The following is a 17,171-nucleotide window of genomic DNA, read 5'->3' as shown; positions in this document are numbered from 1 at the left end:
AATGCCTCAATTTATAGTGTTTACATCCACAAGATGCCAAGCATCTAATCCCACTGATTTCTCCTTGATTTGTGCCACCTCCCCTACACCTCATCCTTGATTCTCTCCACCTCTTCACTTTTCCCAGAATATCTCCACACGTCCTAGATCTTCTCATGCTACCCTTTATTATCTCCTAGTAGATACCTCTCACCTTTTCACTGCTACCCACTCATTTACAGACTCTCTTTTATAGCCTCTTGCTAAGGGCTTGTTCCCGCACACACCCATTCACTTGTATATTTTAACACCTCCCCTCAAGTGAATAATCCTAGCACACCTGGACCCTATACTACTAAGTTTCCCTCTTACTTGTGGTAGCCCGCGACCAGTGCCTCAAGTCCCTAACTCATAGTCCTTGACACTCTCTCTCTATGTGTGTTCAAGGCTTACTACAAGTGCCGGTGACCTCAACTAAAGTGCTCACACATACATCTACCACATGGCCTACATCATCGGCGGTGGCTCAGAGGTGGTTTTACTCTATTGGGACAAGTTACATTGGGTTTTGGGGTTTCTCTCTCAGAAAAGATGATCTGACTCCACTTCCTTAGGAGTCTCCATAAAGTTTGCCAATCGATCCTTCTTCACGATCCTTCCTCACTCGGTTTGTTGTAGTAGTCTCATGCCATGTGTTCTGGCTTCCCATAGTTGTGGCAAGTGAAGGTCCTTCCTCCTCCCCTGCCTCTTCCTCATCCTCGTCCTCGTGAGAATCCTCCTCAGGTGAAGAATGCTTTTTCGTCTCCAGTTGTTGGGTCCACCCCTTTCTTCTCTTTGACCTTGGTCTCTTGCTCTAGTAGAGCTCCTTCTATCTCATGCAGCTTCAATTCAGGTACATTATTTAAGGTTGCCACAATGTTTTCATATTCTCCTTTTTCCACACTCTTTTCAGAAGCACTACTAGTGCCTCATCATCCTCTACCTTCTTATTACCAATGGTTGCCAGTTGTTGCTTATTAATGGTTTTGTATTTGTTCAAGTGTGTGGTTAGAGTTTTACTTTCTTTCATACAAGTTTGTAGAATTGCATTAGCAGATTTATCCTTGAATTTTTTTCTTGAGTGCCAAATAATTTATTGAGTTTATCCCATGCATCTTTTGTCCGTTGTATCCCTCTGATGTGGTGAATGATTTCATCATTTAAACTAAGTGAAATGAGTCCTAATGCTTTCTCATTCATGATCTTCCACTAATTCTCCCCAATCACCTCTGGGCATTCTTCTCTTCCCTCAACTAGCCCCCACAAATTTTTCCTTGGCATGAGCAAATACATGGTCTTTGTTTGCCATGTATGAAACTGCTCCCCATTAAATTTAGCTATTTCTTGTGCCGTGCTCATGATTGATGATGTGAAGGGGGTATTACCTCTTGATCCAATTCAAGATTCAAGGGTAGTGTCTACCCTTTTACAACTCAAATCTGGTGTTAAATGATGATTACAACAGATTTATAAGCATAAATTTACCAAAAATTACATAAAGCCAAGTGTAGCTGATTTGTACTGAATGGTTGGAGTATCAAACCATCTCCGAATTGCAATCTGAAGTGATAGGGATCTATATCAGATACCAATGGTAATTTTGAACCCTCAATTGCACCAAAATATAGTGATTAATATTGATTAATCACTGATTAGTGAAATAATTCCTTGTTTTATGTATAGAAAACATAGTGTGTGCGGAGGCCAGCTCTGGGACCTTAGAGTTCAAATGAGCTTAGATCCTTTTAAGAGCCTCAATAGCAGTTAGTCTAGTAGAGGATCAAGCCAAGAACCAAAGGATTTGATTGGACATTGAATACTTAAATCTTAAGATTACCAGAACTGCTTTTTGTGAGGAATATGGAGCTGAAATCGATGCTAGCGATGTTTTTTTCGTAATTCTGACCACATAGGCGTGTTTGCAACATCATAAAACCCTTTGGGCTAGCTCCTTTGCTCCCAATGAAGCTAATTTTGTAGATTTACTATCAAAAAAGGCACCGACGATTTCATTGATTTCTGCTGCTCTTGGCGTGCTTTCTTGATGTGCTGAAGCCTGTGGGTTGTGGCTAGCTATGGCTAAAAGATCTTGAGCCAATTTTGAGGCTGGAGGGAGAGAGAGAGCTCTTCCACCAGTTGGGGGTGCAGAAAATAGTTGAAAAGAGGTTAAAAAGGTGATTATCTCTTAATTAAGATTAATAAGGTGATTAACAAGATTCATTAAGATTAATAAGGTGATTAACAAGATAAATAGGCTCAAAAATTGGATGGATCCTAAGCTAGGCTTTGATACCAAGTTAAATTTATAGTAATGTAATGAGCTATGGTGGATCAAATGCAAGAATCAATATCATTAACAAGTGATTAGATGATGATTTAATACGAGATTAGTGAGCAATTAACTGATAGCTTAATGTGGGCATGGATACTCAAAAACCAACAAATACTCATTAGGCCAATGCCTCAATTTATAGTGTTTACATCCACAAGATGCCAAACATCTAATCCCACTGACTTCTCCTTGATTTGTGCCACCTCCCCTACATCTGCTGGGGACACCTCATCCTTGATTCTCTCCACCTCTTCACTTTTCCTAGAATATCTCCACACATCCTAGATCTTCTCATGCTACCCTTTATTCTCTCCTAGTAGATACCTCTCACCTTTTCACTGCTACCCACTCATTTACAGACTCTCTTTTACAACCTCTTGCTAAGGGCTTGTTCCTGCACACACCCATTCACTTGTATATTTCAACAATGGGTAGGTGTAGGGCATCTTGAATCGGGTTCTTTGTGATTAAGACTGGTTTTTTGGACCCATCTACTTATGTTAAGCCCCTTTTTGTGCCATGCTGGTAAGAAGCAAGAAACTCAGCACATAATTTTGTGTTTACCCTGCATTGGATAGCCTTAGCCAAGTTCCCAAGTCCCGTCTTCTCTAGCTTTTCTTTAACTTCCATGTCATTCACCAATCACATGAAGGATGGTCCAGACCAGTGTATTATGCAAGCAAAAGATTGTTTAGATTAGAAAGGAATTCTTTCACCACACTGAGAAGAAGTCACTGGGGATGATTTACTCAATCAAGAAATTCAGGCATTATCTATTGGGGAATGTTTTTGAATTTCACATGGATCATTAGGCACTTTTGTATATGGTAAACAAGCTAGACTTAGTAGGTAAGCCAGCAAGATGGATGCTATTACTGCAGGAGTTTAAGTTCACAATTAAACACACTCTAGGAAATAAACATGTAGCGGAAGATTTCTTGTTTAGATTGGAGTCTGGAGAAGCTCTAGATGGGGTGGAGGACGATTTTCTTGATGCACACCTCTTCATATAGATGGGGAAAAACCAGGTTAGTATGATGAAATGCTGCAATTTCTCTCCAACTTGTCTTTTCTGGAGTACATGTCAAGAGATCATAGGAAAAATCTAACTCTCTGGAGCAAGTCATTCATGGTGGTGTGAGGATAGTTATACAAAATGGGCATAGACCAGAATATGAGAAGATGCATTTCTAAACATGAGCAATAAGCTATGCTGGTAGAGCCGCATTAAGGAATTAGTGGGGGGCCACTTTTCTAGAGAAATCAGAGGAAGGAAAGTGTTTCAAGCAACACTATGGTAGCTAATGACATTAAAAGATGCCCACACATTTGCAAAAGAATGTGAAATGTGCCAAAGCTAGGGAAACCGAATGATTTGGATAGAATGCCTCACAACCCTATACTAACACATGAGCCATTCCAAAAATGGGGTCTGGAATGTTTAAGCCAGCAACTCAAAGGATAGGAAACAAGTACATATTGGTTGCCATAGATTATTGCACAAAGTGGGTGGAAGAAAAAGCTCTAAAAGACTGCAAGGAAGCCAAATTTTTATATGACACAATCATGACAAGATTCAGATGCTCAATTGAGATCGTTACTGTGTGAGATCCCATTGCCCCCTCTGCGCACCGGATTCCCAGTTGGTAGCAGCGAAAGTAGCTTCCTCTTGCGCGGGGCAAGGTTTCCCACTCGGGGCCTCGCCCTCGAATGTCTGGGCACAAGACTAATATGGTGGTCATTCCAAAACCAAAACCGGGAAAATTTTCCTTGCCCGAAAAACGGGGACGATTCCACCTTTTTGAATTTCTTAACGAATTTTCTAACGGGGTCAAGAGACTAAACTAACCTTCATCTTATTAAACCAGATAGAAGGAAAACTATTACAGACTTAACTTGAAGAAATCAACGCATTTTTCCTAATTGAATCAGGCACAGCCGTTGATCTATTCATTTGAGAAGTCTTCAGGCTTCGAGTTCTAAGCGTATTCCTATTAATCAATTTTATTATTAAAACTCTACTGATTCTACCCTAACCCCATCCGGCCCATGGGTTACCATTGGAATTGGTAGAACCAGACAAGTACTCACCCACCCATAATTGAATGCCTTTATTAACTTTTGCTTTAGAATATAGATACACACACACTCCTCTTTAAACTTTAACTAAAAAAACAATCCATTGACAAACAATTATTGGTTACAAATGTCATAACTCAAAATTTTCATCCAATCCTTGTTTCTCAACAAAAACAGTATCACTCTGGACTTTCCGTTGAGACCAGCTGGTCAGCAAACGAGAATATCCAATATGCATCTTTCTATGCATAGAAATTGAATCTAATGAGAATAACACTTTTATAATAAAAAAATATCCAATATGCGTCTTTCTATGCATAGAAATTGAATGAAAATAACACTTTTATAATAAAAATTTTATCCAATATGCATCTTTCTATGCATAGAAATTGAATCTAATGAAAATAACACTTTTATAATAAAAAAATATCCAATATGCATCTTTCTATGCATAGAAATTGAATATAATGAAAATAACACTTTTATAATAAAAAAATATCCAATATGCATCTTTCTATGTATAGAATTTAAATCTAATGAAAATAACACTTTTATAATAAAAATTTATCCAATATGCATCTTTTTATGCATAGAATTTAAATCTAATGAAAATAACACTTTTATATAAAAGAAAATCCTTTTATGCATAAAATAGGAATAACACTTTTAAAATAAAAGAATTTCTTTTAGAATGCACAAATGGTGGGGATTATTCTTTTTGAATAACACAAAGATAAAACTTATTTCCACAAAATTTAAGAAAATTTTACCATAACCTCCTTTGTATGGCTGACCATTTCTCAATTTTTACATTCTAAATTTACTTTAAAATTTATCCCAAGATGAAATAAAGCATTCTAATCTGATCAATTTTCACTTCTAAAGAGTAATCAATAGGGGGTGGAAAGTGGGAGGATGGAATGCCCCGAGACGGCACCATCCTACGGACGGATGGACCCGATTAGTCGAGTAGCTTTCCAACAGATTAAATGAAAGCCCTACGCTAGATAAATAGGTTCTTGGGCAACTCTATTCTAGAAGACTAGGCTAGCGCTTGTGCCATGGATGAGGAAAAAAGCATTGCCTCTAGAAATCAAGTCTAGTAGTTGCCCAATTTATGATCAATTACCCTATGGGTGATTTGATTTTTAGAAGATCACGCTCCCCCTGCGGGATAGGACTAGGTCTTACCTATGAATCGTATCCTTGAATCTCTACATGGTCAAGGTGTCGATAAATAGGAGATTTTCTCCAAGTTAAGACTTAGTGGACTATCTTAAGTGTTTCCCCTATTTTAGAAGGGGGGAACCTTACAAATTGAGCATGTCTGTATATATGGGCTCGATGAGACATTGGCACGACCAAGTGCGGATGATGACATGGAGGAGAACCATAGGAGAGTGTTACACAATATGCCACACCATTCAATAGCATCGAGTAGATTGCAAAAGGTGGGAGAGGGATGAGCTTTGATGGAGGGAGTGGTGGAAGGGATGGAAAGCACTTGGATGGGAGGAAGAGTTGTTTTCACCGTCGTCCTGGCCATGTGAGACAAAGAGGGTAGGTAGAAAGAATCGCGGTGGGGTGATGATTTAGGTGGGAGTATCAATTTGCAAGTTGCTCTGTCGCGCCGCGAGCAAAGAAATTTTTCTGCTGATTTTGCTATTGGGCAATGAAATTTTGCTACTAATTTAGTTGTGGGCAGCAATGGGTGAGCTCAATATAAATAGCTGAGAAAACCTCAGCCAAGGAGGTTTGCAAAGGTAATGGAAGGCTTGGGCATAGAGCGGCAAAGAGCCACTGGTGCCAAGTCCTTCATGGAGAGGTAAAAGAATGCCATCAGAAGGGGCTACATGGGGATCTTCTATATTAAGGGTAGAAGTCAACCACTACATGAGTCAACATACAAGCGAAAGTTGGGCGTAGAGAATGGGAAGAGAAATCATTGCCATGTTGAAGCTACCAAAAAGTAGCTTGAAGTGCACCAAGGCAGCAATAGCATGTTGCTCAAAGTTGGGAGGAGAAACAAGAGTGGATAGAAGTAAAGCTTGGAGAGCAAGGTAGCACTGACCAAGAATATAAAACAAGGGGCCACAACATTACCATGGGCTGATTGGAATGGCTCTAAAACAGAGTATTTGGAGAAGAGATTTGAGTGCTCATAGTGAGGTTCAGCTATGGCAAACTCAGAAGAAGTTGAGCTGTGTTGTTCTAGTTCTAGATATGGCAGGGTAAGAGCCGTGATCAGTGGTATAATAAGGTTAGAGAAGATTGAGAGCTTGAAAAATTATTGGCAATGGCAAGCAGTTGTACATAAATAGCATGAAGAAGAAGACCAGCTAGAGTGGGTCCAATTGTGCATTAAAGAAGCACAATTTAAAAAAATTTAAAACTCTTATGGAGTGTGTAGAGCAGATTGGTGCTGCAACAAGAGTCCATGTTTGGCACACAAGATGCCAGCACAAGATTCATAGAAATTCATTTTAGTGATAACCCTTGGTCAATTTAAAAAGTCTATTTACACACCTAGTCATAGTCTTGGAGCTTGTTTACATGATGTAAAAGTGAAATTGTAATTCTTGAACAATTTATATCACACAAACAAAAAAAAACTTACATCACCCTAAAATAATGGGCAAATATCGGCTTCACCGATATACAAAGCCGTGGATGATTTTTTGCATTGGGTCCGCTACACAGTTCGGCCAAAATGTTTTGTAATTTTTCACCCAAGTATGAGGGTTCTCCTATCGGAGCCACAGAGAGCTCAAAAGAGAATTTGTTCACATGTGTGTTAATCTCAACATTACATTCAAATGGATGTGAGAGCAGTTGGCTTGTCACATGGGTGCACTACATTACGGCACTCAAAGTGATGTATAGTGGATTCTAGACAAGGATTAGCACATGCATGAGTGGCCTAGGGGAGTCTAGATGCATTTACAATGATGCTCCAATTTTGCATTGAGGGGGTGTTGAAAGATACCTTGCGTGTGCAGCAATGCTAAATTATATGGAGGATAAATGGGTGAATGTAAAACTAAAGAGAGTGAGGAGAGATATAACGCCTCACTTAAGAGGGGGTGTTGAGATATATAAGCTCGAGTTTATGTATGTGTGTGAAAGCACTCTAGAAGTGCAAGATATTAATTATGGTAGCTCATGTGGAAAGGAGAGTGCCACATGTGTATCACTTTTGGTGTGAGGCTATTTCTATTAGAAGCCTCTCTTTTGTATGTTCATATGCATATGCCATAGAGAAGTCTTGTTGAGTGTGCATTCTCTCTCTCTCTCTCTCTCTCTCTCTCTCTCTCTCTCTCTCTCTCTCTCTAGCCATGGAGTTCTTGGTGTGGTTCAACCCACCTTAGTTTATGCGTAATCTATTGCACCACCACCATGATTAATCCTGAGTTCTACCATTCTTTAACAGTATGCATGTGTGTGCAGATGTTGTGTAAGGATGCATGTACGTATAGATGGGAACACATATGTATATGAAAATGCAATGTGTGTGAGTGGAAATGTCCATGTTATTAAGAGTGAGTGCACGTGCATGCAAATATGCATGCACATGGTGCAAATGTGTGTGTTTTTTAGATAATTTTTGACATTTCTTGATACGTTTTTAGATTTTTATGTCTTTTGTCATTCCGAGTGAAGGTAATAATTATACACTTGCTTGGGGAGGGCTACATATGAATGAGGACATAGACCCATTTGCCCATCTAACAAAAACTTGGAATACTCAATTTTGGCATCCAAATGTGGGGATTTCCTTCATAAAATCCTTGTGATTCTAGCATTTTGGTTGAGATCCAATGCAACATCAATTTTTGGGGTGATAATAGTGTTGCAACCATTACCTAGATGTTTTTGGCTTTCGGAGTTATGCGGATGGTGAAGATTTTGGGACCCAAATGGATGGGTTCCCTTTGTAGAAGCCCTGGGCTTCTAGCAACTTTGTGGGGGATCCACTACTCAGGGTTTGCGCAAAACATTATTGCATGGGCTCCTGGTTAGTGAATCTCTACTAATGGTGGTTAGGCTTCGGGCCAAATGGTGATTATTTATCTGTTGATGGGTTTTTTCATTAGGGCATCGTGCTTTCCCTAGCTAGCCAAGCTCTAGCCAAGGTACTCTTGGGTACCCACCATGCCTTCTTGGTCAACTCCCTAAAGGATTGCCAAGATTGAGGTTTGGGGGGTGGTCTTTGTCTCTGTCAATGAGGTTTTGGCTATCCCATAGGGTTGGACCTCATTCACTAAGGGTACATCAATTTGAAGGGAAGTTTGAGCATCGTGGTCCTTCTTTGCCTGCCTAATGATGCAATCCATGGTCACGATCCATCCTCTCCTCAAGGATGATGCTTTTAAATATACCAACTCGGTCTTGACCTTTTTACTTAAACTTCTATTTAGTATTCTTAACAATGTACATTAGCACCATGTCTCCTACCTCTATACACTTATCCTTGAGTTGGTCGTCAAACTACTGCTTGCACCTTAGTTTTTCAACCATCAAGCGGATTGCACTTGTTGCTAACCCTATTTTGGGATTATCTTAGCATATGAGCGATAGCACAATAAGTGTCATAAAACAGCATTGTAAATGTTGTAGTTATGAAAATAGATGGCTATGCCATAAAATTATGTAACTTGTAAGCTTCTAGATCATCTTTCATTAAGCACAAGTGTGAATAAGGGCCACATGTACAAATAGCATTATTCTCATAATGGAAGGCACAATCCCCCTTTGTGCTAATTGAATCTAGTCTTATCTCCTTCCTCTCTTATGTGTCTATGCAATACCTATGGAATCATGTCGTTTTGTGACTCTACAATCTACAAAATCACAGTTGTGTTTTTCGATCATCATGAAGTGATTTTCAAACAAGCTCATTTGTTTCACAATTTATAGGATTATGCAGTAAATGCATCTTATCAAATCGTTGATCACAAATATAACAAATCATGGCCTATGATTATCCATCATGCTCTTGATGATGGCTACCCATGTTATAAATTACAATTAAGAATCATGGTCTGCAATTACTAATCTCACGATCATGGCTAACACATCATCAATCACATCGCTAAAATCATGACACGTGATTGCCACATCATAAATCACAATTAAGAATCATGCCCATGATCGTTAATCACATCATGATTGCCACATCACCAATCAAGATGATAAACCTTGACCATTTGGTAAGATAGACATTTAAAATAGTGACTAGAGGTATTGGCGAGGGAACTTATTTGAACAATCTTTGGATGGTTTGGGTGAAGACCATCGCCACCATGATTCTATAGAGGATGATGGTCGTCTCCTGACTCTCAACCCTACAAAATCATGTCAACTCTACTGATATCTTCAAAATCAAAAGGATAAGTGCTCAACTCGGGAGGTGCACTACTGAGAAACCATAAGTGCTCTTCAAAGGGTATTTAAAAAACCCCTTACCTATGATTTTTTCAAGAATAAAATGATCTCTTTTTCTTTATGGACCTACGGGTTTTTTTCAAAATGGATTTTAAAAACCCCTTCTCTAAATGTATTTTTGTAAATTTACCTTAAATTTTTGAATTAAAAAACCCCTTCATTTAACTCACGTGCTATACTTACATATTTTTAAGAACTTCCTGACACTAGGGAAAGTTATGAATGGTTGAGAATAACCTGCAATTTTAAAGTGATTTCTACATGCCTGTGATTTATAATCACAAGATCATGATTCTACACACATCTACCCATGATTTTGCAAAAACATGTCATCTGTAGATCTGATAATTCCAAGTGTGTGCAAATCAAAAAATTTAGACAATTAAAGCCATTTCATGAACTTAAGGTCGCGAAGGCTTGTTGTCATGATAACATTTCCCCTGGACAGTGCATCCAATCAACCAAGGTCCTCCTACTAGAGAAGCTTAGGGTCAGCTCACATGATTAGCATATAAAGGAGTGTGTTTGCCTTTCTATACAGGGCTGAATTCTTTTAAGTCATCAAGTAGTGAGGAATCCATGGAGAATCCTCTTAATAAGGAAGTGGCAAGAGAGAAGGGAATGTCTTCTCCAACACTGTCTGGAGGATTCATGGGCTTAGCCTGACGAGGAATCCTAGGATATGGACATGAGCCTGAGAGGGTATCTCTACAGGTTTCCAAGGGACAACCATCAAGCTCGGACTAAGAAGTGAGATACACATTTATTAACACTAATATTAAAAGAAACTCTTCTTTAAAAGATAACCAAGCTAACCTGGCCACCATTTCCTTGAGGAGCTTGTAAAGGGAGGGTTTGGAGCCGCATCGGGAGCATCTTCTCTAATCTCGTTGTTGCGCGTTCGTCTCGAGGCAATATTCTAACGTTTTCGAGAAAGGGCCATCTTGGACGTCGTCTTGTAGGGCTCGCTGTTGCGGTCGAAACGCTCCAGTCAGATCTCAATTCTGAGATCGTTTGCTCACCGTATGAGCAAAAGACCAGAGCGCATGAACCCTCTCTTAAGACTAAAACCTCTTACTAAAGTCCATGCAAATGGGGGAGAGGGGAGAATTGTGAAATGTCCTTAACACAAAAACGTTTTGCTAAAGGGGAGAAGGGTTGCTGTAAGTCTCTTCACACGGGGAGGGGGGTAGAAGAGTTAAGGACACTACCTCCTAGCTAGAGGGGGATAGAGGAAAATTGCCTTATCTGAAAAGTGGCAAATGAGGGGGTGTGGAGAGGGGTGGCTGTACTACAGCAAGTACACTGCACTGGGACAGACGGCGGTTCGGACGACGGCACAGTAGAGCATAAGCTACGCAAAAATGTGTGTTGCCCATGGAGCACCTCGGGTTTATATAACTATGGGGTACGGGTACGAGTATGGGCGTTGCGTAAAGCAAGGACAAAAGGACGGTGTACCAACAAAGGCTGTAGATCAGTGGCTTGCATGGATCAGGGGGGAAGGTACGATGTCGGTTAACAGGGAAAGAAGTAGTGGTACGCATGTACCTTATCTGGTTAGGGGTAGCATGGGTGTCCACGTAGTGGTACGTGTGGACCACACAGTGGGCGGCTGTCCTTTGGTTCTTGTGCAGCCATCGTACGAGCACCCTGGTAAGTGTGTACGGTCTAAATTTTGGAGCGAGGTCCCCAAATTTGGGACCCCGGCCTTGATTTGCATGTCGAACCGCCCGGGGGGCGATTTTGTTTTTTGTCCAGGATGTTCTCCTGGTCGTTGGGGTGTAGGCTGTTCATCAATCGATGCCCAATCGTGCATTTATTAAGGTTTAAAGGTCATCACTTTTTAACTATAAGCTCGTCAGGGAAGATGTCAGAGAATTCTTGGAACCAAGAGGGTTCTATCTCCTTACTAGGTTCAATGGTTTTGTTGAGCTTGACTAAGAAAACTTGCTGACCCTTACGTGTTCCCTTGAGAAGATGTTTTGCCTTGACTACCCTAGATTTAGGTTTTCCTGTTATCCCCTGAACGGATATTACTTAGCCATGCTCATTTTCAAAAGTGATACTCCCCTGGTTACAATGATGCTAGCTTTGTTTGCAATTAACCAATCCATCCCAAGGATTCCATCATAAATTCCTAATGGCAAGACTCAAGTGGCCATGAGTTCGCTCATTACCCAGCTCAAAATCAAGGTTTCCTATAGAGTGGCGAGATACTACTTTCCCACTGGCTAACTCTACAGTCATTCTTCTAGCTGTTTTTTGACCCAAGTTTAATTTTTGAAAAAACACCTAGGAGAAAGAAATGAATGGGTACTGCCACAATCAATCAGAAGCTGGAATGGCTTACCGTGATGAGTGGCTGGGGTTTGGATTACACCAAATTGTTTATTCGGACCTTGGTGTTCTACTGCCGCATGGACGGTGGCGCGCTCTTCTTCAACCATTTCCAAGGTCGGTTGTTCACTTATAATACAAGTAGTCCTATAGCAACTACTCCTCCGCGGCCTCTGCCATGCCCACCGCCTCTTGCACATTGGTGGATAGGGGTTCCACGGCCTTGATTTCCTCTGCCACCTTGGAAAAATTATGTTGCTATCTTGGGACAGTTGGCCCTAAAGTGTCCCGGCTCATTGCACTCAAAACACAGAGGGCCTTCTCTGGAAGAAGCAGCATACGAGCGAGGGACAAAAGAGTTGCTTTGTAGCCCCCCTCGATTTCTTGTAGGGTTGATCTTTAGGATTTGCCTCAGGGTAAGATCTCTTTTGAGGCTTAGGTTTGTCAGTCCTCATTTCTTTCACAAGGGGCTTTGCTAGTATGAGAGCATCCTCTAATGTGCTTGGTCTCGCTGCCTCAAGGCGGGATCTGAGACTAATATAATTAGTCTTATTTGCCATCAAGGAAAATTCCTAAGCTTGACTATGACATAAGGGTAGAGCGGTCCACATAGGTGAAATATGGGGGTTCCGCTGTAGTTTCTAAGACTCTAAAAACTGATGGTAAGGGTGGTAGACTCTGGATTGGGGTAGGTCCCAACACAGCTACTCTGTCAGCACGTAAGACCTGCATCACTTGGTCATACACCCAGCGATCCTGAGGTATGCGAATCCCATCTATAGTCATAGAGGTGTCGGCCTTGGGGATACCGAGACGAACCAAAATAAACGTATCATCTTCAACTTTTCAATCCAACGAATCCGCTTTAGGTCGGTGGTAAGGTTCCCAATTCGATCTGCTCGGATGAAGAAATATCTCGGCTCACGACTCCAGAAATCTCTACCCCATCCTCTTTCAATACGAGAGAAATGAGGGAGGGACATCTTCTCTAGTATCTGCACCATGGTGTCACGGAACTCGAAATTTGAAGAGTGACTACTAGCAGTCTCGAAGATGCATTGGAAAACTAGAAACTTCGAGTAGGCATCTTCCTCTTCCTACAATCATTCAAACATCAATTCAACTTGTTTTTTTAGTAGGATGTTTTTATTAATTAGCATTATGTTAGGTAAAACATTCATTGTAAAATAGTCCTTAAATGGCAATTCCTAGGAGCTAAGATCGGCTCTGATACCAATTGTAAGGTTCCCCCTTTCTAAAATAGGGGAAACACTTAAGATAGTTCACTAAGTCTTAACTTGGAGAAAATCTCCTATTTATCACACCTTGACCATGTAGAGATTACGATTCATAGGTAAAACCTAGTCCTATCCCGCAGGGGGAGCGTGATCTTCTAAAAATCAAATCACCCATAGGGTAATTGATCATAAATTGGGAAACTACTAGACTTAATTTCTAGAGGCAACGCTTTTTTCCTCATCCATGCAAGGCACAGCCGCTGGCCTAGTCTTCTAGAATAGAGTTACCCAAGAACCTATTTATCTAGCATAGGGCTTTCACTTAATCTGTTGGAAAGCTACCCGACTAATCGGGTCCACCCCGTCCGTAGGATGGTGCCGTTGGGACATTCCATCCTCCCACTTTCCACCCTACTCATGCGTCAATTTATTTTCTAATTAATCCTACCACATTGTTTGACATAAATAAACATGTTCCTTAATTAAGGCCCTTTTCACAAGGTTTGTTAAAACAGTCTTTTTCCACAATACAATAATGCCAAAGACAAGATATATAAAAAAAGTTTATCCATGAATCAATTCCATACAAGCCAAACTGGCTCTCTTATTCTTTTCCTTATACTGCTGATGATCTAGAATTCGGCCTTCCAGCCTCTACATGCTGGGCAAAACCCTACGGGACCATACACCTCATCGTCGGTCGCTGGCCAGAACTCAAGCCGGCCTGTCGCCCTCTTAGGCTCTATCGCTCAATCCTCCCGCTCCTTGGAGGGATCCTCAGAGGGATGTCTGCACACTAGGGTGGGCTTATTCACCGCACTAGCCTAGGCCCTCAGAACTAGACAGCATCATAATCTCTCGCCTCAATCGGCGAACCTTATTCTCCCAATGGTATGAGGGATACCTTAGGCCATTCTCGGGCTTTGCTAACGACACCGCCCGGCTACACAAGCACGGAACGGAGTTAGCGTTGAAGCCAGGAAAAACTTGCACTCTTTAAAGATAACAATTTCAATGCAATTCATTGAATACAACATCACTCAATTTGTAACTTCATACAATTTTATGTCAATATTTTAAAAGGAAAAGATACACATTTATTAACACTAATATTTAAAAAAAAACTCTTCTTTAAAAGATAACCAAGCTAACCTGGCCACCATTTCCTTGAGGAGCTTGTAAAGGGAGGGTTGGAGCCGCATCGGGAGCATCTTCTCTAATCTCGTTGTGTTGCGCGCTCGTCCCGAGGTAATATTTTGACGTTTCTGGGAAGGGGCCATCTTGGACATCTTGTAGGGCTCACTGTCGCGGTCGAAACGCTCCAGTGAGATCTCAATTCTGAGATCGTTTGCTCACCGTATGAGCAAAAGACCACAGCGCATGAACCCTTTCTTAATGCTAAAACCTTTTACTAAAGTCCACGCAAATGGGGGGGGGGATTGTGAGATGTCCTTAACACAAAAACGTTTTGCAGAAGGGGAGAAGGGCTGCTGTAAGTCTCTTCACAGGGAGGGGGGTGGGAGAAGAGTTAAGGACACTGCCTCCTAGCAAGAGGGGGATAGAGGAAAATTGCCTTATCTGAAAAGTGGCAAATGAGGGGGTGTGGAGAGGGGTGGCTGTACTACAGCAAGTACACTGCACTGGGATAGACGGCAATACGGACGGTGGCACAACAGAGCATAAGCTACGCAGATATGCGTGTTGCCCATGGAGCACCCCGGGAGTTTATATAACTATGGGGTACAGGTATGGGCGCTACGCAAAGCAAGGACGAAAGGACGGTGTACCAGCAAAGGCTGTAGATCAGTGGCCTGCATGGCTCAGGGGGAAAGGTACAGTGTCGGCAGTTAACAGGGAAAGGAGTGGTACGCATGTACCTTATCTGGTCAGGGACAGCATGGATGTCCACGTAGTGGTACGTGTGGACTACACAGTGGGTGGCCGTCCTTTGCTTCTTGTGCAGCCATCGTACGGGCACCCTGGTAAGTGTGTACGGTCCAAATTTTGGGACAAGGTCCCCAAATTTGGGACGTCGACCTCGATTTCCGTGTTGGACCGCTTCGGGGAGTGTTTTTTTTTGTTTTTTTGTCTGGGATGTTCTCCTAGTCATTGGGGTGCAGACCGTTCATCAATCGGACGCCCGGTCCTGCATTTATAAAGATTTAAAGATCGTTGCTTTTTAACTAAAAAATGATTGAAATTTACGTATAAGCTTGATCTGGTGTCCGTTTTGGATACTGTAAAATCCTATATTAGGGTAAAATCGCGCGCAGATTCTAAATTTGGGCTCAAAATTTGAAGATTCTAAGTAGAAATGACTCATTTAATAAAATCATTGATTTTTACATCATAAAAACTCATAAATTTATCTATTACATGGACATTTCTTTATTAGAGTGAAGATGAGTATGTTACACAATGGTTATACGACGTTGTTGTATATATTGGCCCTTGTATTGATCTCACATATATTGTATCTTTTCTCTCAACCATGCTTTGGAACCAACATCCAACCATTGATCACTGTCAGACATGTGGAATCAAAGCAAAAGTGAATATCTATTAGCATAAAAAGACGTGCTATCTAGAACTGCCAGGTGAAAAGTGACCCAAGGTTTCGTTGCTATGCAGCATTCACAACAGCAAAATTTCGCTACTCAACAATAAAATGAGCAGCAAAATTTTTTTGCCCAACAAAATTAGTACCAAAATTTCGCTGCTTATCAGTAGAGCGACGTGCAAATTGATACTCCCGCCTAAATTGTCGTTGCCACAATTCTTTATACCTACCCTCTTTGTTGCACATGGCCAGGACAATAGTGGCAGCAGAGCAGGTCTTCCTTCCGCCTTTCCATTCCTTCCACCTCTCCCTCCATCAAAGCTCATCCCTCTCCCAAGGTATGTGCTTCTCTCCCTCTCCTATGCTCTTAAGCTTTCATGGAAAGGTTCATTTCTTTCTTCTTTTCTCTCAAGCTTTCAATAGAAAGTTTCTAAACTTTTAAAAGTTATTGTATTTCCAAGTATGAGTCAAGGGTTCTCTATTGAGATGTCCCTCAAAATTTGAATATTTTATGTTTCTTTTTGTAATGCTCCATCTTTCCCACTTGACCCTGCTCAGAGCAAGGGGGTTGTTTTGCAGGTATGTTGATGTAGATTGTCTTTGCCTCCCGAGGCAGGACTTGACCTCTGAATCCTTCACACTAAGCCATGCTACTACATAAGCCTCTAAGCCAACTGCGAAGAACATGTCTTGTTTCTTTGCTTCTTTGCTATCCAAGCATAACCTCCATCTCTCTAAAAGGATGTGTATTGGGATTTTGGAGTTTGTTGGTGTGAATACCCTCTAGAGGTGGGAATAGTCCAAATTAAGGTCTAGCCAAAAGAGTAGGCTTAATGCCCATAATAGCATGTACTGGGGAGGTTCTTATTACAATAAGAATATCATTTGGATTGTGCAACACCTCTCTCTCTCTCCATCATTGTCATGGATTGAGTCTCCTCTCTCCTTGAACCCTCATCTCTTCACCATTGTCATGGATTGAGCTCTCTCTCTCTCTCTCTCTCTCTCTCTCTCTCTCTCCCCTTGAACCCTCATCTCTTCCACCCTCCAATTGCAATGTATCAAGTAGACAGCTTGACAATTGTTGCATTCCTAATTCTTCACATATTTCAATCATCTACCTGAATTGATAAGCGAAAGTTTAACCAAGATACCTATG

Source organism: Cibotium barometz, chromosome 60 (assembly GCF_041138505.1).
Source record: "Cibotium barometz isolate CiBa-2024 chromosome 60, ASM4113850v1, whole genome shotgun sequence".
Lineage (NCBI taxonomy): Eukaryota > Viridiplantae > Streptophyta > Polypodiopsida > Cyatheales > Cibotiaceae > Cibotium > Cibotium barometz.
The sequence above is the reverse complement of the archived record's forward strand: the minus strand, read 5'-3'. Positions refer to the sequence as shown.